This window comes from Budorcas taxicolor, chromosome 5 (genome assembly GCF_023091745.1).
Source record: "Budorcas taxicolor isolate Tak-1 chromosome 5, Takin1.1, whole genome shotgun sequence".
NCBI classification, from domain to species: domain Eukaryota; kingdom Metazoa; phylum Chordata; class Mammalia; order Artiodactyla; family Bovidae; genus Budorcas; species Budorcas taxicolor.
This window is the reverse complement of record NC_068914.1, coordinates 146,198,580-146,213,829: the sequence shown is the minus strand read 5'-3', so window position 1 is coordinate 146,213,829 and position 15,250 is coordinate 146,198,580. Positions and strand designations below refer to the sequence as shown.

Below are 15,250 nucleotides of genomic sequence, written 5' to 3'. Positions count from 1 at the left end.
GTCTTAAATATTGTAGTATTTTAAAAATGAGAAGAAGTTTTTAAAATATTTACTTGCAGAATTATCATTTAACACAGTTCTTATAGCTTTGGGTAGATCCAAGCTTTAATTTATTATCAATTTCCTTTAACTTTTAGACCTTTAGATAACATTTTTGTGTAGTGTATGTCTGATAGCCTCATATTCTATCATCTGTTATTCATCTGAAAACACTTTAATTTTCTTTCAGGTTTGAATGTTATTTTCAAAAGTATCTGAATTCTATGTTAATATTTGCCCCCCGCCGATTACTCTAAAGATGTTTTTGCATAATTATCTGGCTTGCATTACTTCAAACAAGAAGTCAGTAATACTTAACATTGTTCCTCTATATATAGTGTGTCAAAATTTCCTGGCTGCTGTTAAAGAGTTATTTTTGTTAATGAATGGACTTCAGCAATATATTATCAAGTGCCCTAGGTGGTTTTATTTAGTTTATCTTGTTTGAGGTTTGTTTAGCCTGTTGGATCAGTGGGTTTATAGCTTCATTAAATTTGGAAAACTTTCATCTATCATTAAAAAATTTTTTTCCACTTATCCCTTATTCTGAATCTCCAAATAACATACTTTACATGGTTTGATATTATCCTTTATGATACTAATTTCTACTCATATTTTTCTCTCTCTACTTCAATTTGGATGGTCAATTGGTATGTGTTGAATTCCCAATTCTTTTATTCTGCAATGTCTTGTCTCTTGTTAAGTTAATCCAGACAATTTTTCATTCCAGATATTGTATTTTACTTTTAGAAGCTCCATTTGCTTATTTTTTCTCTACTTTGTTTCTATATCTCAGTAGGTATATTTATATTAGAGGTTTAAAGACCTTATCAGCCAATTAAATCATCTCTGTATTTTCTGAATTAGCTTTTAATGATTGCTCATTTAAAATTTTTTATGGGTTGTATTTTTCTTCTTTGGAAGTCTAGTTTTATGACTGGATTCAGGCGTTACTAGGTAGTCTTTACCAGAAAGAACTCTAGCAATAAATAATCAGCATATATTCAGAAACAAGGGAATTTAAAAAAAAATTAAGTAATTGATTCCCTTTGATTCTTTTCAAAATATGTTCCTTGGATGACTAATGATACATTGTCATTTTGGTTTCCCTCCCAAGCTTCAAAACTTTTTATGATTTCAGCTTACTTGCCACAAACCCCACCTATATACCTACCCTTCACTTCTATAGCAGTTGCTTCCCTTTTTGACAAACCCATCTTTAAATCAATAAACATTTGTATATTTAAGATCATGTTGCAAAGATGGGCTCAATGAAGGACAGAAATGGTATGGACCCAACAGAAGCAGAAAATATTAAGTAGAGGTGGCAAGAATACATGGAAGAACTGTACAAAAAAGATCTTCATGACCTAGATAATCATGATGATGTGATCACTAATCTAGAGCCAGACGTCTTGGAAAGTGAAGTCAAGTGGGCCTTAGAAAGCATCACTACGAACAAAGCTAGTGGAAGTGATGGAATCCCAGTTGAGCTCTTTCAAATCCTGAAAGATGATGCTGTGAAAGTGCTGCACTCAATATACCAGCAAATTTTGAAAACTCAGCAGTGGCCACAGAACTGGAAAAGGTCAGTTTTCATTCCAATTCCCAAGAAAGGCAATGCCAAAGAATGCTCAAACTACCGCACAATTGCACTCTTCTCACATGCTACTAAAGTAATGCTCAAAATTCTCCAAGCTAGGCTTCAGCAATACGTGAACCGTGAACTCCCTGATGTTCAAGCTGGTTTTAGAAAAGGCAGAGGAACCAGAGATCAAATTGGCAACATCCGCTGGATCATGGAAAAAGCAAGAGAGTTCCAGAGAAACATCTATTTCTGCTTTATTGACTATGCCAAAGCCTTTAACTGTGTGGATCACAATAAACTGTGGGAAATTCTGAAAGAGATGGGAACACCAGACCACCTAAACTGCCTCTTGAGGAATCTGTATGCAGGTCAGGAAGCAAAACTTAGAACTGGACATGGAACAACAGACTGGTTCCAAATAGGAAAAGGAGTATGTCAAGGCTGTATATTGTCACCCTGCTTATTTAACTTCTATGCAGAGTACATCAGGAGAAACGCTGGGCTGGAAGAAACACAAGCTGGAATCAAGATTTCTGGGAGAAATCTTAATAACCTCAGATATGTAGATGACACCACCCTTATGGCAGAAAGTGAAGAAGAGCTAAAAAGCCTCTTGATGAAAGTAAAAGAGGAGAGTGAAAAATTTGGCTTAAAGCTCAACTTTCAGAAAACGAAGATCATGGCATCCAGTCCCATCACTTCATGGGAAATAGATGGGGAAACAGTAGAAACAGTGTCAGACTTTGTTTTGGGGGGCTCCAAAATCACTGCAGATGGTGATTGCAGCCATGAAATTAAAAGACGCTTACTCCTTGGAAGAAAAGTTATGACCAACCTAGATAGCATTTTCAAAAGCAGAGACATTACTTTGCTGACTAAAGTCCCATCTACTCAAGGCTATGGTTTTTCCTGTGGTCATGTATGGATGTGAGAGTTGGACTGTGAAGAAGGCTGAGCACTGAAGAATTGATGCTTTTGAACTGTGGTGTTGGGGAAGACTCTTGAGAGTCCCTTGGACTGCAAGGAGATCCAACCAGTCCGTTCTGAAGGAGATCAACCCTGGGATTTCTTTGGAAGGAATGATGCTGAAGCTGAAACTCCAGTATTTTGGCCACCTCATGCGAAGAGTTGACTCATTGGAAAAGACTCTGATGATGGGAGGGATTGCAGGCAGGAAGAGAAGGGGACGACCAAGGATGAGATGGCTGGATGGCATTACAGACTCGACGGACGTGAGCCTGAGTGAACTCCGGGAGATGGTGATGAACAGGGAGGCCTGGCGTGCTGCGATTCATGGGGTCGCAAAGAGTCGGACATGACTGAGTAACTGAACTGAACTGAACTGAACTTACTTGTGTGAAGCAGGAGAAATGACAAAATCCAGGGTTAGGTGATAGGAGGAGCAGAGGGTGATGAAATATGCTAAAAACTGTTTCAACTAATATTTTCCCCAAATATTTATGTGTCTTATCAGTATTGAGGCTTACACAACTTCAGTTCAGCCACTCAGTCATGTCCGACTCTGCAACCCCATGGACTGCAGCATGCCAGGCTTTCCTGTCCATCACCAACTCCCAGAGTTTACTCATGGCCATTGAGTCAGAGATGCCATCCAACCATCTCATTCTCTGTCATCCCCTTCTCCTCCCGCCTTCAATCTTTCCCAGCATCAGGGTCTTTTCCAATGAGTCAGTTCTTCACATCATGTGGCCAAAGTATGGGAGTTTCAGCTTCAGCATCAGTCCTTCCAATGAGCACCCAGGACTGATCTCCTTTAGGATGGACTGGTTGGATCTCCTTGCAGTCCAAGGGACTCTCAAGAGTCTTCTCCAACACCACAGTTCAAAAGCATCAATTCTTCTGCGCTCAGCTTTGTTTCTAGTCCAACTCTCACATCCATACATGACTATTGGATAAACCATGCTGCTGCTGCTAAGTCGCTTAAGTCATGTCCGACTCTGTGCAATCCCATAGACAGCAGCCCACCAGGCTCGCCCGTCCCTGGGATTCTCCAGGCAAGAACACTGGAGTGGGTTGCCATTTCCTTCTCCAATGCATGAAATTGAAATTGAAAGGGAAGTCACTCAGTAGTGTCCGACTCTTAGCGGCCTTATAGACTGCAGCCTACCAGGCTCCTCCGTCCATGGGATTTTCCAGGCAAGAGTACTGGAGTGGGTTGCCACTGCCTTTGTCAGCAAAGTAATGTCTCTGCTTTTTAATATGCTGTCTAGTTTGGTCATGGCTTTTCTTCCAAGGGGCAAACATCTTTTAGTTTCATGGCTGCAGTCATCATCTACAGTGATTTTGGAGCCCCCCAAAATAAAGTCTGTCACTGTTTCCATTGTTTCCCCATCTATTTGCCATGAAGTGATGGGACTGAATGCCATGATCTTAGTTTTCTTCAACTGGGAGCTCTCCAAATAATGGCTTGCTTACTCTCTACTTTCATCTTCTACCTTTTTTTTTTTTAAATGTCAGTTTCTTTTAAAATTATAAAATGTTTAATACGTTAAACCTGCATGAAGGAAAATTAAAAAGACACAAATAATTGGAAAATCATTCTGTGTTAATACATTGAAAGAATTAATATTGCTAAAATGTCTACAGTGCTCAAAGTAATCTATAGACTTGATGCAATCCCTATCAAAATCTCAATAGCATTCTTTATATAAATAGAGAAAAGCCTCAAAATATGAGTGTGTCATTTAGCTTTCATGTATTTCTGAATTTTTCCTGTTTTCTTTTCATTCTTGATTTCTCCCTACCATTATGGTCAGCAAAGACACTTGGAATTATTTTGATATTCTTAAATTTTCTGAGGCTTGTTTGTGACCTAGTATGTCCTGGAGAATATTTCATGTGTCACTGAGAAGAATGTGTATTTTTCTACATATTGGATAAAAATGTGCTCTCTGGGTCAGTGTATTGGGTCAATGGGCACTATGTGTCTGGTAATGCCATTTAGCCTATAGTGTTGCTCAGTTCTGTTGCTTTCTTATTGATTTTCTGTCTGAACGATCCATCCATTATAAACAGTGGGATATTTTTGTGCTGCTTTTATTTCTCCCTAAGATCTATCAATGTTGGCTTTGTTTATTTACATTTTTTGATGTTGGGGGCATATATTGAATATATATGTAATAACATGGGTTATCGATTCTTGTTGAACTATTTAATCCTTATGTCTCCTGTGATGGTTTTGGCTTAACTTCTCTTTGGCCTGACTTTGCTTTCTTTTGATTACTATTTGCATGGAATCTCTGTCTCTACCTCTTCACTTTCATCCTATGTGTGTCATGAAATCTAAAGTATGTAGTTGGGTCTTGTTTTTTAATCTACTCAGGCCACTCACCATTTTTCATTTGGAAGGTTTAATACATTTACATTTAAAATCATTATTGAAAGGTCAGGACTTGTTGTTACTACTTTGTTCATTGTTTTCTGTCTGTTTTGTAGTTCTCTTGTTCTTCTCTTCCGTTGCTTTCTTTGTGAAGTGACTTTTCATAGTGCTATGCTCTGACTCTTTTCTCCTTATCTTGTTATCCACTAAACTTTTACTTGTGGTTACCTGGGAACTTGCATCAAGCAATTGATAGCTATGATAGTCTATAACTGAAGTTAAGTACAATTAAGGTAACAAATTAAATTTGATAGCTAATGGAAACTCTGTATTTTACTATCTCCGCAATACTTTATATCATTGACGTCAGATTTTATTTCTTTACATATTCTTTTTCCACCAGCAAATTTCTGTGATTATAGTAATTCTTGCTGTGTTTGACTTTTGATTTACAAAACATGGTTAAAATCACGTGCTGAGATTACAATATATCAGTATTCTGTACTCTCTTTATATTTATCTTTACTAATGAGAGGCAAGACAAGATGAGTGGTGATGAAACCCCTCAGTTTTTGCTTTTTTAAAATTAAAAAAACACTCTCTTCATTTTTAAAGGACAGTTTGCTAGATAAAGAGTTGATTATTGGCAGATTTTTTTCACTAAATGCTTTGTATATGTTACCCTGCTTTCTGGTCAGCAAGGTTTCTGCTGAGAAATCTGCTTTATGACAGAAACTCCCTTATATGTAACACTTCATTTTTCTTTTAATGCTTTCAAAATTATCTTTGTGTTTGAATTTTGGTAATTTAATTATAGCAAGTCTTGGTTCTACCTACCTATGAACTTTTGAGCTTCATAAATCAAGTCCTTTTTCTCTCTGAGCTTACTTAACAGAACAGACCCATCTTTCCCCCCATTTAGGTCATCTAAGAAATTCTTGGAATATTTTGTCATCAAAAATTACCAGAAAAATAAAATTTGTTACTTTGAAAGTGGATTAGTTATTATGTAAGTATTTCTTCTCTTGAGCCATTATCTGTCTGCAGGTTGGCATGCACTAATGGATCCAGCCTATACAATTTTCTGTATGCCAAGCCACTTGAGGAGTGGCTCATGGGGGGAAAATCTGATTAGACTAGTAGCAGAAAGTCTCAGAAAAGCTTTCTAACTTTGTCTAAAAGATAGATCTCTGCACTCTCATAGCCATTTTGCTCTGGTTTGGTTCTGCTCTTCATGTCTCTATACTCAAGTTTGAGTGCCACACATTATGCATTGTTTTCTTGGGCTCTGTAGATCCCAGGCTCCTAAATGAGAAACTTCTCCAACCAAAATTAAATCTATGTTCCTGGTATTCAGCCATTACAGATGATCTGTCTTGGTCCCTGTAGTTTCCTGGACCTTAGATAAGGAATTCACATTTCTAACCAACCTCAAAGTACACCTTGCTGGGATCCAGTCATTCCAAATTGACCCTGCTTCTGGGTTTCTCTTTAGAAACTTGGTCATGAAAATGCAACTCTGACACTAAATTCTCAGTTTGTGCTCAACTCCTGGAAAGTTTTCACACCATTGCCTGTGACATATTGTTTTCAATTTGCAAGCAAGGAAAATGAACGCTCACTGTGTTTGTCATTATTTTTATCTTAGGATCTGTGCGTCTATTTGGAGGGGATAGACCCTGCTCAGGGCGTGTAGAAGTACATTCTGGAAAAGAATGGATCCCAGTGTCTGACGGGAACTTCACACTCCCCACTGCCCAGGTCATCTGTGCAGAGCTGGGATGCGGCAAGGCTGTGTCTGTCCTGAAACACATGCCCTTCAGAGAGTCTGATGGCCAGGTCTGGGCTGAAGAGTTCAGGTGTGAGGGGGAGGAGCCTGAGCTCTGGGTCTGCCCCAGGGTGCCCTGTCCAGGGGGCGCTTGTCACCACAGTGGAGCTGCTCAGGTTGCCTGTTCAGGTGAGATGCAGATCAGGACTAACCTCCCTGCACTCTCTGTTGGGGGTAAGAAAATCATGAGATTTTGCTGAAATCCTGTCTCCTTCCACCAGCGTACTCGGAATTGCGGCTCATGACAAACGGCTCCTCTCAGTGTGAGGGGCAGGTGGAGATGAACATTTCTGGACGATGGAGAGCGCTCTGTGCCTCCCACTGGACTCTGGCCAATGCCAATGTTGTCTGTCGACAGCTCGGCTGTGGAGTCGCCATCTCCACCCCCGGAGGACCACACTTGGTGGGCAGAGATGACCAGATCTCAACAGTCCAATTTCACTGCTTGGGGGCTGAGTCCTTCCTGTGGAGTTGCCCTGTGACTGCCCTGGGTGGTTCTGACTGTTCCCATGGCAACACAGCCTCTGTGATCTGCTCAGGTGAGAGAAAGGGAAGGGCTACTGGTACACAGGACGCTCTTGGAGTGACGTGTCTCCAAGAGCAGAGAGGGATGGAAAACTGACTTCAAAAGTTAGATATTTCATGATGAAATACGGGTTTTGTCATTATTCATTCATGTTTCAGATCAGGGCAAGAAGCATAAAGGAGAATACATATTTTAAGTAAACATAGCTATTTAAGTATAATCATAGTGAACAATGTATAAGCAAATACACCTCAGTCAGGGATTTTCCCCCACTGAACCACGTGAGAATTTCTATACCCATCAGATTCCTTTACCTGATAACCTCAGTATGTACTTCTTAAGACTGCTGCTGCTACGTCGCTTCAGTCGCGTCCGACTCTGTGCGACCCCATAGACAGAAGCCCACCAGGCTCCCCCGTCCCTGGGATTCCCCAGGCAAGAACACTGGAGTGGGTTGCCATTTCCTTCCCCAACGCATGAAAGTGAAAAGTGAAAGGGAAGTCGCTCAGTCGTGTCCAACTCTTAGAGACCCCATGGACTACAGCCTACCAGGCTCTTCCATCCATGGGATTTTCCAGGCAAGAGTTCTGGAGTGGGGTGCCATTGCCTTCTCCATTTCTTGAGACATTCATTCAAATTCAGGAAATTTCAATTTCACACAACATTATTAACTATTTTGAAATACACCTGAACTTGAAATTGTTTTGTTTTGAAGTTATAGTAGAAAGGTTTAACTACAAATTCAGTATTTTTAATAAATCAGAATTATTCAGATTTTCTATTCATCCATATGTCATTTCAAATGGAACTATTCAAAGAATTTCTGTACTTCAGTTAATTGTGTAAAAGTCTTGGCAAAGAAGGAGTGATGTCAGCATCATGGTGGCTTGCTTCCTTCTTATTTGCTTCTCTTTTTAACAACTAATTAACCGTATATCCATGATTAATAGTGCCTCTGTGAAAGTTTTTGGATCCCATAACTTATATCAAAGGACCAGGAAGATCGTCACTCACCTGGGCATCCAGTAATAGTCAGGTAGACATTGGTACAGACTGGAGCCAGCAGGAGCTAGTGAAGCAGTCTCAGCCCCCTGGGCCATGGTCAGGGAAAACATGGAGAAACGTGGTGAGTGCTCATTTGGTCGAATGCCTATAGAAATTGTTAGAAGTCCAGGATTCCTGAAGGGAGATTTCATTACTCTGTTGGAGCCAAAAAAGTAAGTTTGAATTATTGGAGAGGATTAAAGGATTTTGCCAGTGCTGCTCCTTACCCCAAGGTGACACAGCATAAATTTGAACTAGCTGGTGGGGCCTCTCTCATGGGCGAAAGGGAAAGTAGTGAGCTAGTGCCCACTTGATATTGCTGGGGAAACCAGTTTCCCTCCAGCAGCACCCAGAGTTCTGGGGCTGAACCTCCATGACTGAGGGGAGAGAGGAAATATGAAAGATCATTAAGAAGGTCAAAAAATGTAAAAGGGATGCAGTTCCTGTGACTACACTCAGGGCTTCAGCAGGAAGCCCATCCACAAGCCTCTAGGAGAATGTCACCCAAAGATCTCTCCCTGGGCCCGTAGGTACTCCAAGTCCCTGAAGGTACTAAATCTTTAGTAAATCATCTTTACTGCCACCTTTCTAACAGCTGCTTTTATGTGTTTCCAAGTATGGAGATGAAAGCAAACTCCAGTAATTGGAGTGATCTCCAAAAACAGACTAGGGTCTGTGGCAGGGAGGTAACCACAGGCTTCAGCTGTAGCACAACATTCTGCAAAACAAAAGAGAGGTTTCCAGCAGCCTGCTGAGTTTTAAGGACCAAAGAAGACATAAAAACTTAAGGTATTTTCTATAAGAGGAAGCAATAAATGTAGAGTGAGTCTATACAAGGTCAGAGAACAGTATATACCACCTGAAGGTAATCAGTAAAGATTTAATGTGGTGTCTGCTACATCTCAGGCAAAAGCAGCAAAGCAAAATTTCAAGGAACTTGAAGAACTAAAGAAAGTTGTCATCACCAAAGAGTAACAGTAACTTTTCAATACTGACAAAGACACATGTCAATGACATGGATCTTCGCAATCTAGCTTGTAAAGAATCCAACACAGCTGCTTTGAGGAAACTGAATGAGCTGTAAGAAAAGACAGAAAGGCAATTCAATGAAATCAGGGAAACAATCGATAAAAAAATGAGAAGTTTAACAAAGCAAAGTCCTAAAAAGAACCAAACAGAAATTCTGGTGCTGAAAAGTTTAATAATGAAATGGGGGAAAATGCAACAGATAGCATCTACAACAGAGTAGATCAAATTAAAGATAGAATCAGTGGTTAAAAATGAGTATAAAAGAAAGAATATATCCTATGTGATTTATGCATCTACACTAACATAAAAATATCTAGGAGAGGAGAGGGAGAGGGAGAGGGTGGGAAAAAGTGTATTTAAATGAACAGTTTCTGACTTGGGGAGAGGCTTGAAAACTCAAGCTGATAAAACTAATAGGTCACCTTATAACCCTTATGAAAAAGACCTTTTCTTAGAAACATTATAGTTAAACTGTAAAAAATCAATAAAAGTAGCAGAAAAAATATTGAATAAAGTGGAATAACTAAATGATTATTTAGTGTGCTATTTAAAATTTCAAACTGCTGGTCAGATGCAGAACCAGCATTTTCACGTTGCTTAGGGTTGCAGATTGATGACTTAGATATAGTTCATCCATGTAGACAGACTGTCTTCACTAGTGACCAATGAAGCATAAATCAGACATAAGTGGTACTTCTTTATACTAGCAAAGTCTAGGGGGAAATCCCATTTATTATAGTATGAATACTATTAAATATGTAGGAAGAAACTTAAAATATCTAAAGGGCTTGCACTGAAAGTCACAGAGCATCTAAAAATATAAAGACATATACCATGTTCATGGATTAGAAAATTTAAACGGCTGTCAATTCTCTTAACTTAATATACAAACTAAATCTAATCCTAATAAAAACCCAAGCAATATTTTTGTAGAACTTTACAAGCAAATTCTAAACATTTCTTTAAATGTGCAAGAAGTGGAATGGACAAAACAATTTTGAAAAAGAAGGCCCAAAAGAAGTATGCTAACTTCAAGTTTCCTACTACATATCCACAGCATCATGGCTATGGAACAAGAATAGCTAAATAGATCAACAGAGCACAATAAAGTTTAGTAACAGACCCAAACCCATGTATGTGTTGAAATTCTACAAAAGCATAGAGATATTTCAAAGGGGAAAATACATTCTCTTCAAAAAATGATCTGCTAATTGAATATCTGCATGGGGGGGAATGAACTGTGATCCTTATTTCACATCATAAGCGCCATTCCCCCCATCCTCACCCTGAAGAAAAACCCCAGTCCATCAGGGTAGCTCAAATAAATGGTTATTCCCATATAGAATTTAATTATGAAACTGGTAGAAGAAAATATAAGAAAAATTATTATGATTGTGGAGTAAGCAAACATTTCCTAAGTCAGATAAGACATTAACCATTAAAAACTGAGATGTGATTTTCATTAAAATTAAAACTTTTTGCTTTTTGAAAAAAATATTAAGAAAATGAAAAGGCATTCAACTGATAGGGAGAAATTAATTGCAATACATATATCTAACAGGATTTGTAACAAGAATAAGTGAAAAATTTATAACAGAAAAATAAGGAAAGAACTATCCAGTTTAAGCATGGGCAAAATATTAAGAAAGACACTTTCCCAAAGATTATATACAAATGGCCAATAAGTAAATGAAAAGATACCAAATATCATTAGTTAGTAAAGAAATTCAAATTAAAAAAAATATGAGATATAAATTCACAAATTAGACTGGCTACAATTAAGGAGACAGACAATTCCAAGTTTGGAGAAGGTTATTGATCCACTAGAACCTTTATACATTGCTGATGATAACGTAACAGAAAACACTTCTTTGCAACTCTATGTCACCCAAAATTTCTGTTACCCAAGAGGGATGAAAAGATGTCCACAAAAAATTTAGGCTGAAAAATCAGACATGTTTATTTAAAAGAGTGAAAAAGTATAAGCCACTCTAATTTTCTTTAATGAAAGAAAGGAAAACTTTCTTTGGCATATTCATATAATGTAAGACTTTAACAATAGAAAGAAAAAGCTACTCATAAATCCAACTACACAGAAAATCTCAAAGCATGCTAAGTGAAAGAAACCATCTAAAAGGGATTACATACTGTATGATTTTATTAAATTCTCAAAAAACACAACTAATCTATTTATGATAAAAGACAGATCAGTATTTGCCTGGATCTGGGTTTGTGGGGCTTTTATTGATTGCAAGAGGCATATAGGAACTTTGTGAATAATGCTATATATTCTGAATTTTAACTGTGGTAATGGTTATGCTGGCACATGCAACTGTCAAAACTTATGAAAACATACTCAAAATAAGTGTATTTTATGCATGAAAATTATATCTCACTACAGAAGGTTTTTGGAGAAGGAAATGGCAACCCACTCCAGTATTCTTGCCTGGGAAATCCCATGGATAGAGGAGACTGATGAGCTACAACCCTAGAGGCTGCAAAAGAGTCAGACATGACTTAGCTACTAAACGAACAACTGAAGATTTTACTATTTGTCTTTTGTTTTTAGCTTAATTCTACTTTAATTAAAAAAACCATCTTTTTAATTATTTTACCCTTTGAAAATTTTTTGGATCTCACTTTTTGTAAAATATATGATCAGCCTTGGAAAATGACCTGTAAGTGCTTGGAATAAGGTGTATTTTCTAGTTTTGAGAGGTATGTTTGTTAAATCACCCCACTCAAATGTTCTAAATATTTAGTGACTGGCTTTGCTTGTTTTACTCTATAGTTACTGAGACTGAAGAAAGGTGTTTCTGGTTATTGTTGCCTGGTAACAAAGTACTTCAAAATCTAGTCACTTATGGCAACCATTTTATTTTGCATAAATATCACCATATATTTTTCCTTCAGCCCCAAATGTATTTCCTCACTTCCTTTCAATCCTCATTGACAGCATTGCCCAAGCCCATCAGGCTTCTGCTAATAGCCTCCTCCACCCCTTCTAGCTTCTGCCTGTTACTTTGTTCCAAAAGCAATGTCACATATTTTAGGTGGCATCCCAAATTTGGGCCATTATGGATAAAGATGCTATGCATATGCATACACAAATTTATACTATTTGTATAGCGGCCTCATTCCTTGGTATACATGCATATACAAATTTGCATATACAAATATATGCATATAAAATGCATATACTTTTCTTCTGAAAACAAACACTTCGTTTGTCTTCAGTAAATAGTTAGTAGCATGCTAATTATAAGTGTTTGTTTACTATTGCTGCATAACTAAATTTCCCATAAAACTTAGCATCTTAAAACCCCTTTTTACTTTTGCTCATGGTTTCCTGGAGTTTGGGAAGGAATTTGGGAAGTGCTCCGATTTGTATTGTCTTGGAGTCTTATCAGGTTGCGGCCCAGTATCAGCTGGGGCTGACATCATCTGAGGACACTGGGCTGGGGACCCAGGATGGTTCATGAGGAAAGCCTGGCAGCTGGGAGGTCAGCTGGGTTGAACTGAGCGACCAGAGACCTGCATATGACAATCTCCGCAGGACGAGAGTCTCAACAGGGCAGACTTGCCCTAAAGCAAAGGTCCTCAGTGATTTCACACGAGGCTGCATGAGTTTTCAGGCCTAGTGCTGAGAGTCAAGCAACTTTACCTTAACTCCCTTCTATCACTACAGAGTCGGGCATGACTGGGGCGGCTTGGCATGCATGCATGCATTGGAGAAGGCAATGGCAACCCATTCCAGTATTCTTGACTGGAGAAACCCAGGGACAGAGAAGCCTCGTGGGGTGACGTCTATGGGGTCGCACAGAGTCGGACACGACCGAAGCGACTTAGCAGCAGCAGCATTACTTACTAGGAATTCAAGAAGTTCAGCAGAACTTTAAGGGAAGGAGGCACAGACCTCACTTCTCAGTGAATGTAACAGCAAAAATTATGCGCTGCCATAAAGTCGCTCAGTTCAGTTCAGTTCAGTCGCTCAGTCATGTCCGACTCTTTGCGACCCCATGAATCGCAGCACGCCAGGCCTCCCTGTCCATCACCAACTCTCGGACTTCACTCAGATTCACATCCATCGAGTCAATGATGCCATCCAGCCATCTCATCCTCTGTCGTCCCCTTCTCCTCCTGCCCCCAACCCCTCCCAGCATCAGAGTCTTTTCCAATGAGTCAACTCTTCGCATGAGGTGTCCAAAGTACTGGAGTTTCAGCTTTAACATCATTCCTTCCAGAGAAATCCCAGGGCTGGTCTCCTTCTGAATGGACTGGTTGGATCTCCTTGCAGTCCAAGGGACTCTCAAGAGTCTTCTCCAACACCACACTTCAAAAGCATCAATTCTTTGGCCCTCAGCCTTCTTCACAGTCCAACTCTCACATCCATACATGACTACTGGAAGTTGTGTCCAATTCTTTTCGATTTCCTGGAGTGCAGCACGCCAGGCTTCTCTATCCTTCACTATCTCCCGGAGTTTGCTTTAACTTATGTCCCTCTGATCATTGCTATTTCTGCAGGAAACCAGACCCAGGTGCTGCCCCAGTGCAGCAACTCCCTCCCTGAACCAACAGGCTCTGCGGCCTCAGAGGAGAGCGCCCCCTACTGCTCAGGTGAGGGTCCTACTGGACAGAAGGCGCTTAACCACCGCCCCCCACCCCGCCCACCAGCCCGGGTCACCGCCCCGGTCACCGCCCGGGTCACCGCCGCATTGTCCGATTTCTCTCTCCTCAGACAGCAGACGGCTCCGCCTGGTGGACGGGGGCGGTCCCTGCGCCGGGAGAGTGGAGATTCTTGACCAGGACTCCTGGGGCACCATCTGTGATGACGGCTGGAACTTGGACGATGCCCGCGTGGTGTGCAGGCAGCTGGGCTGTGGAGAAGCCCTCAATGCCACGAGGTCTGCTCACTTCGGGGCAGGATCAGGGCCCATCTGGCTGGATGATCTGAACTGCACAGGAAAGGAGTCCCACGTGTGGAAGTGCCCTTCCCGGGGCTGGGGGCGGCATGACTGCAGACACAAGCAGGACGCAGGGGTCATCTGCTCAGGTCTGCGCTGCACACTGTCCACAGTTTGGCGGAGTGGTGGGGCCCTGGAGGACGGGGATCTGAGCCCTGAGGGAGAGATGCTGAAAGGACTAGAGAAGAAGGCTTCCTCCCAAGGAGCCTGTGTTTCCAGCAGACGTGAAGATGAGGCGCTTTCACTTCCTCCTGCAGCAGCTGAGATTCTGGTCCTTTCTTCTCACCAGTGTTTCCCGGCAGAGCCGTTTCTTATGGTTTCCACATGAAAGCAGGGCTCTCTCTTCCATTCCCTGTGGTAGTACAGTCTGGAGAGCCTCTTGACGTTGTAATGAAAGCACAGATTTACTCCGTTCAGTTCTGTACCCAAGGAGTCTGACAAGGGTCTCTGCAGACCAACATGCCCATGTCCACAGGGCTGCGTTCTTCCTGGAGGCCCTGGGGAACACTTTTCCCAGCCTTTTCTGGTTTCTATGTGGCCTCATTCCTTGGCTTGGAGCCCATCTCCTTCTTCAGACAACATTCCCTCCTCTGACCATTCTTCAGAGTCTCATCTTCCTCTAACCACACTCAGGAAGAGTATTCCATTTTAGGGATAATTACATTGGGTTTATATGATTTATTCACAATCTTGCAGGTTAGTCTCACCATCCCAAGCTCCTAAGTTTCTTGTCTTAATAATGTCTGTAAAATGCCTTTTGAAATATAAGGCAACATTCACCGGATTGAAAGATTGGAACATAGACATTTGTGGGTTCACCATTCTGCCTGTTTCTCCACTACCCATATCCCTTTCACATGCTCTTTTACAGGTTTTTTCAGGAAACAAGGCT

At 40.5% G+C, this 15,250-nt stretch overlaps 1 pseudogene; it reads left to right on the top strand.

The window, feature by feature from the left end:
* Positions 1 to 15,250, top strand: part of LOC128048719 (antigen WC1.1-like) — a 58,662-nt pseudogene that overhangs the window by 12,991 nt on the left and 30,421 nt on the right.